The sequence below is a fragment of the Felis catus genome, chromosome A2, assembly GCF_018350175.1.
Source record: "Felis catus isolate Fca126 chromosome A2, F.catus_Fca126_mat1.0, whole genome shotgun sequence".
Classification (NCBI taxonomy): Eukaryota; Metazoa; Chordata; class Mammalia; order Carnivora; family Felidae; genus Felis; species Felis catus.
Genome location: NC_058369.1, coordinates 39,406,515 through 39,420,733, shown reverse-complemented (window position 1 = coordinate 39,420,733; position 14,219 = coordinate 39,406,515).

Genomic DNA, 14,219 nt, shown 5'->3' with positions numbered 1-14,219 from the left:
GTTATTTGTGGGGGATGCTGTTGTAGGAGGGGGACGGCTTCATATAGGGAGTTGGGGCCATCAGAGTCTCTGTGCTGAGCCAAGATGATAGGTATTAGCCTGCAGTGCCTGTCCACCCATAGGGGAGAGATGAGCCAAGAAAACTGTCTCATCAACCCTCCCTGGATGTCCATTAGCCCATCCAGAGGGAGCTGCTGCCTCTTTCCAGACGAGGTGATGGAGGAGGCCTCGTTCCTTTTTCAACGGCTGCGTAGTACTCCACCGTATACATGTGGGGTGGCAGTGGTGATGGTGGAGTAGGTAGGGTGGGCACAAGGCTGACTGTCCACAGGCTGGTCAGTGACTTAGGAGGTGCTGGGCACAAAGCCCTGCTCGACTAGTCCAACCACATTCACTTGAGGGTCAGGCGTGGTGGGGAAGGGGAAGTGTCTCATTTCATCCAAGGAGGTAGGTACTATTATCCCCATTTTACAGATGAGCAAACTGAGGCGCAGAGAAGTTAAGGATCTCTTGATCAAGATCACACAGCTACTAAGTGGCAGAGATGGGATGCAAACCCAGGCCAACCCAAAGGCCACCACCCCTGTAACTACCTCCCCGCAGAGGTCTGGGTACTTGGAAGTTTGCTGAACTCCTGCTATCGATAGGGGAGAACCCTGGACCAGCCAGAACCCTGGGCCTCAGCATCGGCTCTTATTCTGCTGTAGTCAGAGACCCCAGGCCTGGGGGAATTGACCCATCCTGGTGGTGGGCCACAGGTGGGGGTGCAACTGTTGCCCGCCGAGTTCTCACTGGCCCCAACCTCCTGTAAGCAGCCTGGAGGGCCAGGCTGGGGTGGTCCTTCTGCCCGGCAGCTCCTGGCAGACGGGCTGTGTGGGGCTCTGGCACAAGGCTCTCCTGCATCCAGCGCTCCCAGGCTGGGCCAACGCTAATATTTACTTTTGCAGGCAAAGCTGTGGCTCAGGGCCGGTTCCCGTCCCCGTGGTTCTCCTGGGCCTGGGGGATGGATTTGCAGAGTGGGGTGTTGGGACACAGCTTGTGTGGGCTGAGAGGGAGCTACAGGAGATGGCGGGCAGGGAATTAGGTCCAAGGCCTCAGATAAAATGACTATAATGATAGCACTAGCAGTTATTTATAAAGGACTTACCATGGACCAGATGCTGGGACAAGCCTCTCCCATGCATTTTTGTTTAGCTCTCCCCCCGGTGCTCCCAGGCAGGTGGATCATAGTTTTCCAGGCTAGAAACCAGAGGTAGGGGAAGGTAAGGGGTTTGTCCTAGCTCACACACCTACTAAGTGGTGGACCTGGATGGCCAGCTGAGCAAACGAGGCTTGGGAATTCTAAAATCAAACACCTCCGGGGTGGTTTAATGCCATGAGTGAAGCCTGGTAAGTTGAAGGCAGTAGGGAGTGGCAGGGATGGGGGTGCCCAGGCGGGGACACCCTATCTAATGCTCGGCTCTCGCTATTTGCTGCCACCAGGACAGGTGGACCCAGTGGGCCCGGCTTGTTTGATTTTCAAGAGAAAAATCTTGGCATGTTTGTTTCTACAATCAGGGGGAAAATACATATTTATGTATCTACAGGTTTTTATTTGAAGTCTTCCAGTTTTTAAATGTTGGCAATACATGTCTTTAAAACAACAACAACAACAACAACAAACCACAACGGCAGCCAAGTCAAGCACGGCATTGGGTGGTAACTCCTTGCTGCAAAGCCCTGCACATTCACCCCTGCACTCTGCTCCCTCCACACAGAAGGCAAGAGGGAGACTTCGGCTCAAAGGCCACCAGTCTGGGCCATCACCCCCGAGCCACTTTTGGGGTGAATGCCTGGGGGCAGTGCCACCTTTGGATCCAGACCATCAGGACACCTCAGTCGGCCATGCTCTCCCGGCCAAGGGGGTGTGCCTGCCCAGAGCCCACAGCCCCACTTCTCCAGCAGCTTCTGGGGACCCCCACATTCCCTGCCCTGAAGGCCTTGAGTTCACTTTCAGGACCAGTGTGTCAGTTTCCCGTGTTGTGAAAGACACCATATAAACTTTGTGGTGGGAAGCAACAATCATCCGTTACCGTTACCTGTCGCGGTTCGTAGGCTGGCTGGGTCAGGGCCGTGGCGCTCTCTCGGCTCTCCTGACGCCCAGTCCGATGGTGGCTGGGAGTGTCACCCACACATCTGCAGTCCATCTGACTGTTGGCTGAGGCTCCGGCGGGGGCTACTACACGGAACACCTGCACGTAGCCTCTCCATGGGGTCTGGGCATCCTTCCCGTGAGGTGACTGGTTCTCAGAGTGAGTGTCCCATGAGGGAGAAGCAAAAGGAAGCTGAATTGTCTTGATGACCCAGCCTCGGAGTTACTACCACCACACTTTACTGGTAGAAGCAGAAACAAAAGTCTGCCTGGGTGAAGAAGAGGAGCTCTCTCTCCCCCTTGGTGGCAGGTGGGCAAAGTTACATGTTAAGAAGGGCCTGTGGAGTGAGAGCCACTCCAGTGTCCCTGGCCACTTTGGAGAATATTTTCTACAACAGCCTACATGTTTCTCATCCCCAAGGTCTTCCTGAGGACGGAGCTGGAGGGAGGGAGGCAGAGGGGGCGCGGCAGGGTCCGGCAGCAGCGATGGACGGGGGTGCAGGCTGGCTGTGCACACGCCAGCACGTGAGGCCCTCTGACCCTGGCAGTGGTACGGGCAGGCTGCATGAGGGTAGGGCAGGCCCTTTGAATTTGCTTTGAGGAGTCCCCGCCGGGAGCCACATGTGGACAAGGCAGAGGTCAGCCCCGAGGGGGCCCGCGTGACGGCCACCACCGAGCGGGAAGGGCCATGGGGAGGAGAAGAGAGACAGAGATAAATGACTCGCTGCGTGTCCACCAGCCTCCTGGTGGACACATCCTGACCGAGTGTGCAAAGGACGGTCAGCACTTGCCGGATGCTCTGAAAGATACTGCAGGAACTTGTCTCGGGGGACGAGACAAATACACACGACCCAGCCTCAAACAACGAAAGTTGCCGGGGAAATTTGGGTCAAACGGAAGCCCTTTATAGGAGGGAGAGGTCAGGACACTGGTTCCCATCCTGCCTGCCGATCAGAACTGCCTGGGGGAGCCAGAAGAAATACCGATGCCTGGTCCCCACTCAGCTCGGTGCCGACGCAGTACATCCCTTTGCGGCCTCTGTGTGGGGATTTAGAAAATCTCTCCAGTGATTCTGATAGGCAGCCAAGTTGGAGACCCACCGAGCCAAAGGAGACATAACTGGAGGGAGAGGCTCCCAGGTCTTATACAGGGAATGGCTTGAATACCCAGAGAGGCCAAGAGAAGGCCTGCCAGGTGGGCAGAACAGCTGGAACACAAGCGAGGGGGTGGGAATGTGCATCGCAGCAGTAGGAAGGAGTATAACATAAGGTTGGATGCTCTCAGACACGAGTATTGGTAATAGTAAGTGTCATCATGCATGTGAATCTCATAGGATGGAGCCCTGCCTGGAACTAGGGCTTTCCAAAGCAGTATTATAGCTGTTCTTTGTCTGTCTGCCTCTCCCTGGAGACTGTAAGCTCTCTGAGGGCAGAGGCTGTGCCTGGCCTCCACTGGAACTCTGTGCCCCAGCATGATGCTTGGTGTGACATAGTACGGGGTGGGTCTTAGGGCAAAGATGGGAAATTCTAGACCTAATCTGGGGAGAACCAGACTTCAGTGTGGTAGAGACTGCTAGATGCTCACCCAATACCTCTTCCCCCCTTGTTGCAGCAGAATCCCTGTGTTGATGGGAGGGTCATGTTTCTGTCTGAAGGGTCACAGTCTCCAGACCCTTGCAGCCAGGTAGCCATGTAGTGTCACCAACTGGGCTGTCTCAGGTTGGGTTCCCAGAAGCACACGCTGTGAAGCAAAGGCCTAAGAGCCAGTTTTTCTGGAAGGTGATTCCAGGAGGGACTTGTATGGAAGTGGGGAAATGAGACAAAGAAGAGAAGAAGCCAAATGCAGAGTATATAAGGGATGAGGTTATTGCTGGGGACAACTGAGGCCCCATCCCACTGGGAACCTCTGCAAGTTGCTCTAGGACAGACCCCAGGTTTTCCCACCCAAAGGCAAGAAAGCTTGGGTATTTGTTCACCAAGGGCTGCCCAGCTTTGGTTGAGGCTACCCCTAGGTACCATGAACTCTGGCACTTCTAGCCTCGTCTGTGTGTGGATCTGACCAAGCTCCTGGGGCCACAGGAATGTGTTTGTAAAAGGAGATTCTTTGGTGACTGGGTGATGACTGTCACGGGGATGTGGAAGGGGCAGGCGCAGTGACTGTTATGAAAGTGTCAGATCTTGCAGCGGACTTCCAGAATAGCCTCGCTAAAGAAAGCCTGACTCAGCAGATAGGAGACCTTTTGTTCGTGACCTCCCACTTTCCTCTTGTTTTGAGTATAGATTTAATGGCTGGAGCCATCTCATGTCCGTGTGGCAAAGGCCAACAGGGCCATCCAAGACCTCTCTCTGTTCTGACATCTTTTAGTTTAAACAATTTCCTACTGGACATTGTCATATAAGAAAAACCTCTCTTTATAGTTTAGAGCAGCCACTGATATTTGGGCTTCATGTTACTTGCAGCCTAACTCACTCTTATTCAATAAATCCTGAATGTTGCAGAATGCATGAGTTGAAATCTGGGAAGAGGCTGGGGGTGGGGTCAAGAGCACCTTTTGCTTACCAAGATATCCAGCAGGATTGACTATATTCCCGGATGGTAAGCTCCTTGGGGCTGGGTGATGATTGTTTTTACTTATTATTTCATCCTCAGCCTGTTAAGGGGAGGCGTGCAATAATTGTTTCCTGAATACACAAATGGCCAGTGATCCTGGGGGAGGGGAGGGAGCTGCGGATACTCTGGACACAGTTTGAGTTTGTGTTTATGGAATGTCTTTTCACATACAGGATTATATTTCTCTTCTGCTAGAGAGAGAGGGGTGAGGGAGGGGAGAGAAGAAAAAGCAAATGAGCTAGGATTCAAGTGTTAAAAATTGCGTAGTTTAAACTTCCTCTCTCTGAACCGTAGTTTTCTTGTTTGTGAAATGGGGATAATGACCACGGCAAACTGAAGTTTGTTGTAAGGATGAAATGAGAGAATGTTTGACCAGTGATTAGCAGAGTTCCTGGTGAGGACCTGGAAGGTTCTCAGTAAAGGATACTGCATTATTATCGTTGTCTTTGTACCTGGAACAGGTACAAAGGACAAGGTCCTTATCCCCAGATAGCCAATGGTCTGATGGGAGGGACTCACTGTATGATGGAGAAGGATGAATATGATTATTCCTATTTTATGGCTAAGGACATAGACTCTGAGGGGTTATAAAATGCATCCAGGATCAGTGGATGGCTTTGTGGTGGGATCTCGGCCAGCACCGCACAGGAACTCTGGAGGAATGCTAGAAGCCTTAACTTCGGGGGACACCAAAAACCATAAAATACCTAGGAATAAATCTAACCAAAGAGGTTAAAAATCTACACACTGAAAACTGTAGAATGCTTATGAAATAAATTGAAGAAGACACAAAAAAAAAAATGGAAAAAGATTCCATGTTCCTGGTTAGGAAGAACAAATATTGTTAAAATGTCAATACTACCCAAAGTGTTCTACATATTCAATGCAATACCTACCAAAATAACACCAGCATTCTTCACAGAGCTGGAACAAACAATTCTAAAATTTGTATGGGACCAGAAAAGACCCCGAATAGCCAAAGCGATCCTGAAAAAGAAAACCAAAGCAGGAGGCATCACAATCCCAGACTTCAAGCTGTATTACAAGGCTGTAATCATCAAGACAGTATGGTACTGGCACAAGAACAGACACTCAGATCAATGTAACAGAAAAGAGAACCCAGAAGTGGACCCACAAATGTATGGCCAACTAATCTTTGACAAAGCAGGAAAGAATATCCAATGGGATAAAGACAGTGGTGCTGGGAAAACAGCGACATGCAGAAAAATGAACCTGAACCCTTTCTTACACCATACACAAAAATAAACTCACAATGGATGAAAGATAAGAAGCCATCAAAATTCTCAAGGAGAAAGCAGGCAAAAACGTCTTTGATCTAGGCCACAGCAACTTCTTACTCAACACGTTTCTGGAGGCAAGGGAAACAAAAGCAAAAATGAACTGTTGGGACCTCATCAAAATAAAAATCTTCTGCACAGCGAAGGAAACAATCAGCAAAACTAAAAGGCAACTGACAGAATGGGAGAAGATATTTGCAAACGACATATCAGATAAAGGGTTAGTATCCAAAATCTATAAAGAACTTCTCAAACTCAACACCCAAAAAACAAATAATCCAGTGAAGAAATGGGCAGAAGACATGAAAAGATATTTTTCCAAAGAAGACATCCAGATGGCCAAAAGACACATGAAAAAATGTTCAACATTACCCATCATCAGGGGAATACAAATCAAAACCACAATGACATACCACCTTACACCTGTCAGAATGGCTAACATTAACAACTCAGGCAACAACAGATGTTGGTGAGGATGGGAAGAAAGAGGATCTCTTTTGCATCGTTGGTGGGAATGCAAGCTGGTGCAGCCACTCTGGAAAACAGTATGGAGGTTCCTCAAAAAACTAAAAATAGAACTACCCTATGACCCAGCAATTGGAATACTAGGTATTTATCCAAGAGATACAGGTATGCTGTTTTGAAGGGGCACATGCACCCCAATGTTTATAGCAGCACTATCCACAATAACCAAGGTATGGAAAGAGCCCAAATGTCCATTGATGGATGAATGGATAAAGAAGATGTGGTGTGTGTGTGTGTATATATATATATATATACACACACACACACCACATCTTCTTAATATATATATATACACACACACACACCACATCTTCTTAATACACACACACACACACACACACACACACACACACATACACACACAATGGAGTATTACTCAGCAATCGAAAATAATGAAATCTTGCCATTTGCAACTATGTGGATGGAACTAGAGGGTATTATGCTAAGAGAAATTAGTCAAAGAAAGACAAATATATGACTTCACTCATATGAGGACTCAGGTGAACATAAATGAAGGGAAGCAAAAATAATGTAAAAACGGGGGGGGGAGAAAACATAAGAGACTCTTAAATATGGAGAATAAATAGTGGGTCGCTGGAAGGGTTGTGGGAGGGGGGATGGGCTAAATGGGTAAGGGGCATTAAGGAATCTACTCCTGAAATCCTTGTTGCACTATATGTTAACTAACTTGGAGGTCAATTACAAAATAAATAAAATTTAAAAAAAAGAACCTTGGGAGAAATTCTGTGATTTGGTCTTGTACCCAGAACCAGCGTTTGACAAGGGTCCCTGTGGGCTCTGTGATGGCGGCTCCAAGCTCCACCTCACCTCACCCAGTTCCTTCCGAAAACTCCTCCAAAGGCCCTTTCCTGCTCTGAACTTGAAAATGCATTTACTAGAAAGAGCTGAATTGGCATGGAATGACTAAAAGAGGTGCCATTTAGCAGAGCGATGAGTGGAAATGTCTTCCAAATTAGGATGAAGTGTGTTACTTTCCAGAGTTGTCCCTAAGCAAACTTCTTCCAGGACTGTCTCAGTGCTGCTGACCACAGTTATTCCCACCAAGACTGGAGACCATGGTGAACACCGTGGCTGGTCAGACTCTCTGAAGGGGAAAAAGAGTGCCCCTCATCACCTGGCTGGGAGACTTCCCCAAGTGGGTGAGGATGTTTCCAAAGTACTTTTATGGTATTGATGGCATGGTTAAGATTCACTGGGTGTAAATGATGCATCTATTCAAAAGAAGCTCAGGTTCAAAGCACACCTAACCTCCTTGTCAGCAGGATCCTTGTTGAGCATTAGAATTCCTACCAATTCTCAAGTTCTCCATCACAGGCTCTCATGACTTCCACCCTGCTCTCACAGACACAGTGACTTTCCTGAAGGTGGAGGCCTTAGATGGTCACCCTCAGAGGGGTGGACAGGAGCGCAAGAGTGAGAAGTCTTGCTTAGTCTCAGATTTGAGACCCTGGTAATCAACCCAGGCAATGATGGGCTTGGGGTTCCTCCCAGCACCCCTCTTTGATAGCTGGATGTCTTAGGGCACAAAGGGAGGATTACCCCCTCCTCCAGCATCTTGTCACCAAAGAGATGGTTCTGCTAGGGTGACACATACCCACAGGCATATCTCTACTTCTTGTGAAACATAAACAAAAATCATCATCGTAAGTCTTGCCATAACCGTGTGAGAGCAGGTGGTGGGACGTGCCATGTTCTTTGCTCCTGGTGTTTCCACCTCGGTCCCTCCTCCATTCTGCCAGCTGTGAGCTCTGTACTCCTAGCCTCAGGGAGAGGATGACTCAGCAGAAACTCTGAGAGAAATGAGTGTCAGCTTTTGGCTTTGGAGTTTCAAAAGCTTAGGCCCCCTGGGCATGAGAGAGACTGACGGCATAAATAATACATGTGGGAGAAGAGTTCAGGGGGAAAAGGGAAGCTTCTGGACCTGGAGGGTCCAGAAGGGAGGATTTCTGGGCTGGGGGAAGGGAGAGAGGTGGAGGGGTTGTAATAAAGGAGAAGGGACTCAGCTTCTAGACCCTGCCCAGTCCCCCATGAAGGAAGCACTTGGGTCATCAGCTGGGGATGCCCAGTGAGGCTCCACCAGCCCCTCGACACACTGCAGTCTCTTCTTGTGGTCACCTGACACCATAGACAGAGGAGCTACAGAGGTGGTTCTTCCTGTGAATGGCTACTGAGGTCCCTTTTGGGGTAGTCAGCACACTGGCTCAGAGGGGCACCTCCAACAGTGTCCTAAGACCTTGGGTTCTGGCACCTTCCATCATCCCAGGTGGATGCTACCATTTCAATATAAACTGTAGGGGTGGGTTGGGGGCTGGACACCCGTTGGGGATAATAGTGATGGAAGAGACAGAGCACCCTCATTACTACCCATCAAGAGGCACCTGTTGAGGCAGCACAGGGTGAACACTCGGATAAGAAGGGCTGTGGGTTTACGCACATCTCGTAGGATCAGCTGTAACTGCATCATTTCTGTCCCTCCTTGGAGAGCTTAACTGGGTACAAATGTGAGAGAGAAGCCCCCTCTTCCTTCCTCCCTTGCACAAGCTCCGGACACTTGGTCTGTTTCCTCAGCTCTGCTAACTGGCCCCTGGGGACGCTCCTCCTCAACCAGGCGGCCCCAGGGGCGGAGTCTCCCAACTGCCCCCTGCCTCGCCCTGGCCCCCATCCCCCACACACGTCCACAGGCCTTTTCATTTAAAGAGTTCATTGCTGCAGGAAACAGATGGGAGTAACAAAAATAATAAACAGTGAGAATTTCAAAGGTTCCGGAAACTTCGAGTCATGGTCTCAGGACTGCAGTTAAAGACTTCCTTCTGAGATGATTCCTGAAAGCGATTGCAGCCACTGTTTATGTGAGCTTCTGGGATGGCCAGGCAGGTAGTGGCAGTGTTGAGAATTGTCAGCAACGGGGCCCGGACTGTAATCCTCACAGCGGTCCTGTGGAGGGAGGGTGTTGTTACCGCCGGTTTACAGATGTGAAAATTGAGTTCGGAGAGCAGGACTCGGCCTCATGATTTATGGGGGCCCAGTGCAAAATGAAAATACAGTGCCCTTGTTCAGAAAGGATTAAGAATTTCAAGATGGGAGTAGCAGCGTGGGGCACGCTCAGGGCCCTTCTGAGCATGGGCCTGTGTGACTACACAGGACCCAGACCCTGTCAGAGGGAGGAGTCAGTTTGTCCAGTGACACCCAATGGGTGAGAGGTAAACCCAGGTTTCAGTGTAAGGTCTAGGGCAGCCTTGAACCGGATTTGGCTGCCTTGTGGTTACCTGCAGGTGCCCCGACTCTCTCCTTCCCACTGACCACAGCTGGTGACATCTTGGCTGTGACGCTTATTTCTATGACTTACAAAGAATAGCAAAAAGCAGAGCATGACTTCAAGACACCAACACTACACAAATCCTGATGTTGTTTCAAGAAGCCCTTTGGCTTTTGCTACATGGGAGCCGAAAGACGAGTGGGCATTGCCCTATCCTTAGCCTTCTCCATTCAATTAACTTGACATGTAAACATTTTTGAGACAGATGATTCTCATTTTCAGTGCAGTTTGAAAGTCCCTAGGGGCAGGAAGAATACTCAGGCCTCCCTCACTCCAGAAGTGGTGTCTTCGTGGGGCGCCTGGGTGGCGCAGTCGGTTAAGCGTCCGACTTCCACCAGGTCACGATCTCGCGGTCCGTGAGTTCGAGCCCCGTGTCGGGCTCTGGGCTGATGGCTCAGAGCCTGGAGCCTGTTTCCGATTCTGTGTCTCCCTCTCTCTCTGCCCCTCCCCCGTTCATGCTCTGTCTCTCTCTGTCCCAAAAATAAATAAACGTTGAAAAAAAAATTAAAAAAAAAAAAATAAAATAAAGTCCACATAAATTGGAGCAAAGACACCACTTCTTTTTTTTTTTTTCAACGTTTATTTATTTTTGGGACAGAGAGAGACAGAGCATGAACGGGGGAGGGGCAGAGAGAGAGGGAGACACAGAATCGGAAACAGGCTCCAGGCTCTGAGCCATCAGCCCAGAGCCCGACACGGGGCTCGAACTCACGGACCGCGAGATCGTGACCTGGTGGAAGTCGGACGCTTAACCGACTGCGCCACCCAGGCGCCCCATGTGGACTTTATTTTAAGGGATGGCAGAGGGCTCAGCCCATACGGAGCCTTTCCAGAGGGAGTTGGATAATATAGGGTTTTCCATACACGTTGGATGCAGTAGCCTAAAACATGTTTATGTGAGTATTTTTGTGTGTTTCATTCTATTATCATAGTTGTTCTCAGTGGAGAGTGCCACTTTACCCCCCCCCCCCAGGGGACCTTTGGCAGTGTCTGGGGACATTTTTGTTGTCTTGGCTGGGTATGGAGAGCTGCTCAATGTCCTGCAATGCGCGGGGCAGTCCTCTTATGGCAAAGAATGATCCAGTCCCAAATGTCCCTAGTGTTGAGAAGCCCTGACCAGATATCAAAAGTCATTTTGTTTTTTTTCAAGTAATGAAATAGACCTTTAGCACTGGAACCCCACTTAGGAAAAATCTATGCTTAGGAAAAATGAAGTTTTTTTTTTTTTAATAAAGTTTATGTATTTATTTTGAGAGAGAGAGTGCAAGTTGAGGAGGGGCAGAGAGAGGGAGACAGAGAATCCCTAGGAGACGCCACACTCATAGTGCAGAGCCTGAGGAGGGGCTCGAACCCACGAACTGAGGGATCTTGACCTGAGCGGACACCAAGAGGTCGATGCTTCACTGACAGAACCACGCAGGCACCCCCAGGAAAAGAAGTTTGGAGAGACAGCAACTGAATTTGCAACCGCTGTATAAGAACAAACTGGGCTTCAAATCAGAGGTCACTTGAACTTCAGATAAGTGTCCAAATGACCCCGAGAAGTTTGACCTGTTACCCTCATTTGGTTGATGGATGGAGAAACTGAGCCTCGGAGAAGAGAAGTAATTAGGGAAGGGCTTCCTGGAGGGGGGATCATACAGAGATGCCTTTGCAGAGCCGGGCACAACCAGGGGATTTCTTTAGCCTTAAGAGACCCACTTTTGTCTCTTAGCACTGCACCTGCTCTGGTTATCCCAGCTGGTTGGACACCCACTTCTCCGCCTCTGGCTCAAATATCCCCCTCCCTGCATTTGCTCACATTGGCTCCTGGTTTCCTTGCCTTACATCCACCCCATACTGGACTTCGAGGGAAGTACTCTCCTAGGATCCTGGGATACACTGGCTCCAGTCTCAGAGCCTAGGAATGGGGCAGGGAAACCCCAGGCCACAGCGATGGATTTGGGAGTCTCTTGACCCAATCGGAGCCAGTGAGAAGCTATGAGAGGCTTGCTGTCTTACGGCTACCCCAGGTGAACTAAGGGGCTGCCACATAAAATACAGGAGGTGCAGTTAATTTTGAATTTCAGACAAGCAATGAATAAAAAAAAAACTGTGAAGTTTGTCTCACTAAATATTTGGGACACACACTGAAAAGAATTAGTGGGGCACACTTATGCTATAAAAGCATTTATTGTTTATCTTAAATTCAAACCAAACTGACATCCTGTGTTTCTATTTGCTAAATTTGTCAATCCATCAGAGGAAGTTAAAGAGGACAGATGGCTCCTGGTGACATCATCTGAGTCCTGAATCAACGGTACCTGAAGCCAAACTACCCAGGCACTTATAGCTGAATGACTGTTAAGGAATTTTCTGGACCTTCTCAAAACCTTGGCCTTAGGAACCTTGGGAAGAGAGCCTCCTAAGGGTGTCCTAGACTTCCTCCTGTCATCCACAGTGCTCACTGTCCAGGACAATAGAGGCTTGTTGAATCACAAGGCTCTGGGCCTCAGTCCCTGGTAATAACTACCTTTATTGTTTTGAGCATCCACAGTGTGCCGGACGCTGTACTGGAGCCTTAACCTCAGTAACTTCCCACCCTTCAGATGTATTTGAGGTCGGTAATATCACACCCATTTCACAGGCGAGAAAACAGAGGTCTAGAAAGTCGACATCCTTTAGAGCACAGGCTGGAAACTTGAGAAATGGAGAATGTGGAGCAGGCCCTCATGCCCCCAGCGCAGTGCCCCTTCCTTTCCAGGTTGCCATCTCCCGGCCCCCACGTCCTGCCTGCCAGTCGGCCCCTTGGACAGCCCCAGGGTCATTCACGACCCTGCCTTCCTCTCTCGGCCCCAGAGGACCCCCTTTAGCTGCCCACCTCCTGCTTGAAACAAGCCACTGAACATGTGGAAGCCCTAGGAGGCCTTTTCTTTGACGACCTTTGCTTCAAGGGCTCATGGAAATTCTTGCCCCAACTGCTGTTGAAGCAAGCAGCCCAGGTACACAGGCCTCAGGAGGCCAGACGGCTGGCAACATCTGCTTCCAATTACCCTGGGGAGGGACTTCACTGCCAGCCCCCGGTAACAGGAGCCCCTGGCCTCTGATTTATGGCCCATTTGGAATGAAGCCTCGGGAGCAATTACTTGCTGGATGGAGCCAGGCGAGGGGCCGAGAGCTTTGCAAAGCAAAAAGCAGATCTGACTGGCTCTGCTCCCTCCTCCCCAGGCAGATAAGAATCATCTAGTGAGTACTATCTTATTTATTTAAATTACCAAACTTTTATGGACCTGCCTACGTGCCAGGCACTATTCTGAGAGCTTCATGAATATTCACTCCATTAAGCCTCCTCTGAGGGAGATGCTATTATCATCCCATTTTACGGGTGAGAAACTGAGGCCCCCAGAGGCGTCATAACTTGCCGCACTCACACAGCCAGGGCCATGCGCCCGGCTGGGATTTGAATCCGGGCACCAGGATCCGTGGAGAACATCAGGCTGCCTTGTGAATGAATCATCTTTCAAGCACGAATACAGGGCCACCAGACTGGCCGCTCAGAAACCCCAGGGGCTTCGATCCACAGAGTGAAAGCCAGAGTGCTTCATGTGTGAGGGCCAACTTGACCTGCCTGCCTTTTCTCTTCTTGCTCAGCCTGCTGCAGCCGCCCGCCCCTTCTTGCTTCTTCTGTTTGTTGGCTTGTTTCTTTTCTTTTTAACAGCTTTATTGAGATATAATTAACATACCGTAAAACTCACCCACTGAAAGTGTGCAGTTCAGTGGTTGTTATCTGTTTTCACAGAGTTGTGCAATTATCACCACAGTCTAATTGTAGAATATTTTTATCATCCCCCAGAGAAACTGCATCCCCATTACCAGCCCCTCTCACCGCACCCCCCCCCCCCCGGGCCCCGCCCCCGCACTTCTCGCCAGCCCTAGGCAGCCACGGATCCACATTCTGTCTGCACAGGTTTGTCTACTCTGGGTATTTCATATACATGGAATACTACCATATGTGTCTGTCTGGCTTCTTGCACACAATTCCAGATTCATCTAGCTTGTATCATTGGTACCTCGTTCCTTTTTTGTGACCAAATAATATTCTGACGGATGGCTATAGCCCCTTTCCTGCGTCTATTCATCAGTTGGCCAACGCGGGGTTGCTCCCACTTTTTGGCTTATGAATAACGCCGCTGCGAATATACGTGTAGTCTGTGTGGACCATTCTGGTTTCCCAACATGCTGAGCATGCTCTCCCTGCAGAGCCTTCGTCCTTGGTGTTCCCTCTCCTCCAGATCTTCCTGGGACTTGTCCCCCTCACTGCACATCTCTGCTCACATGT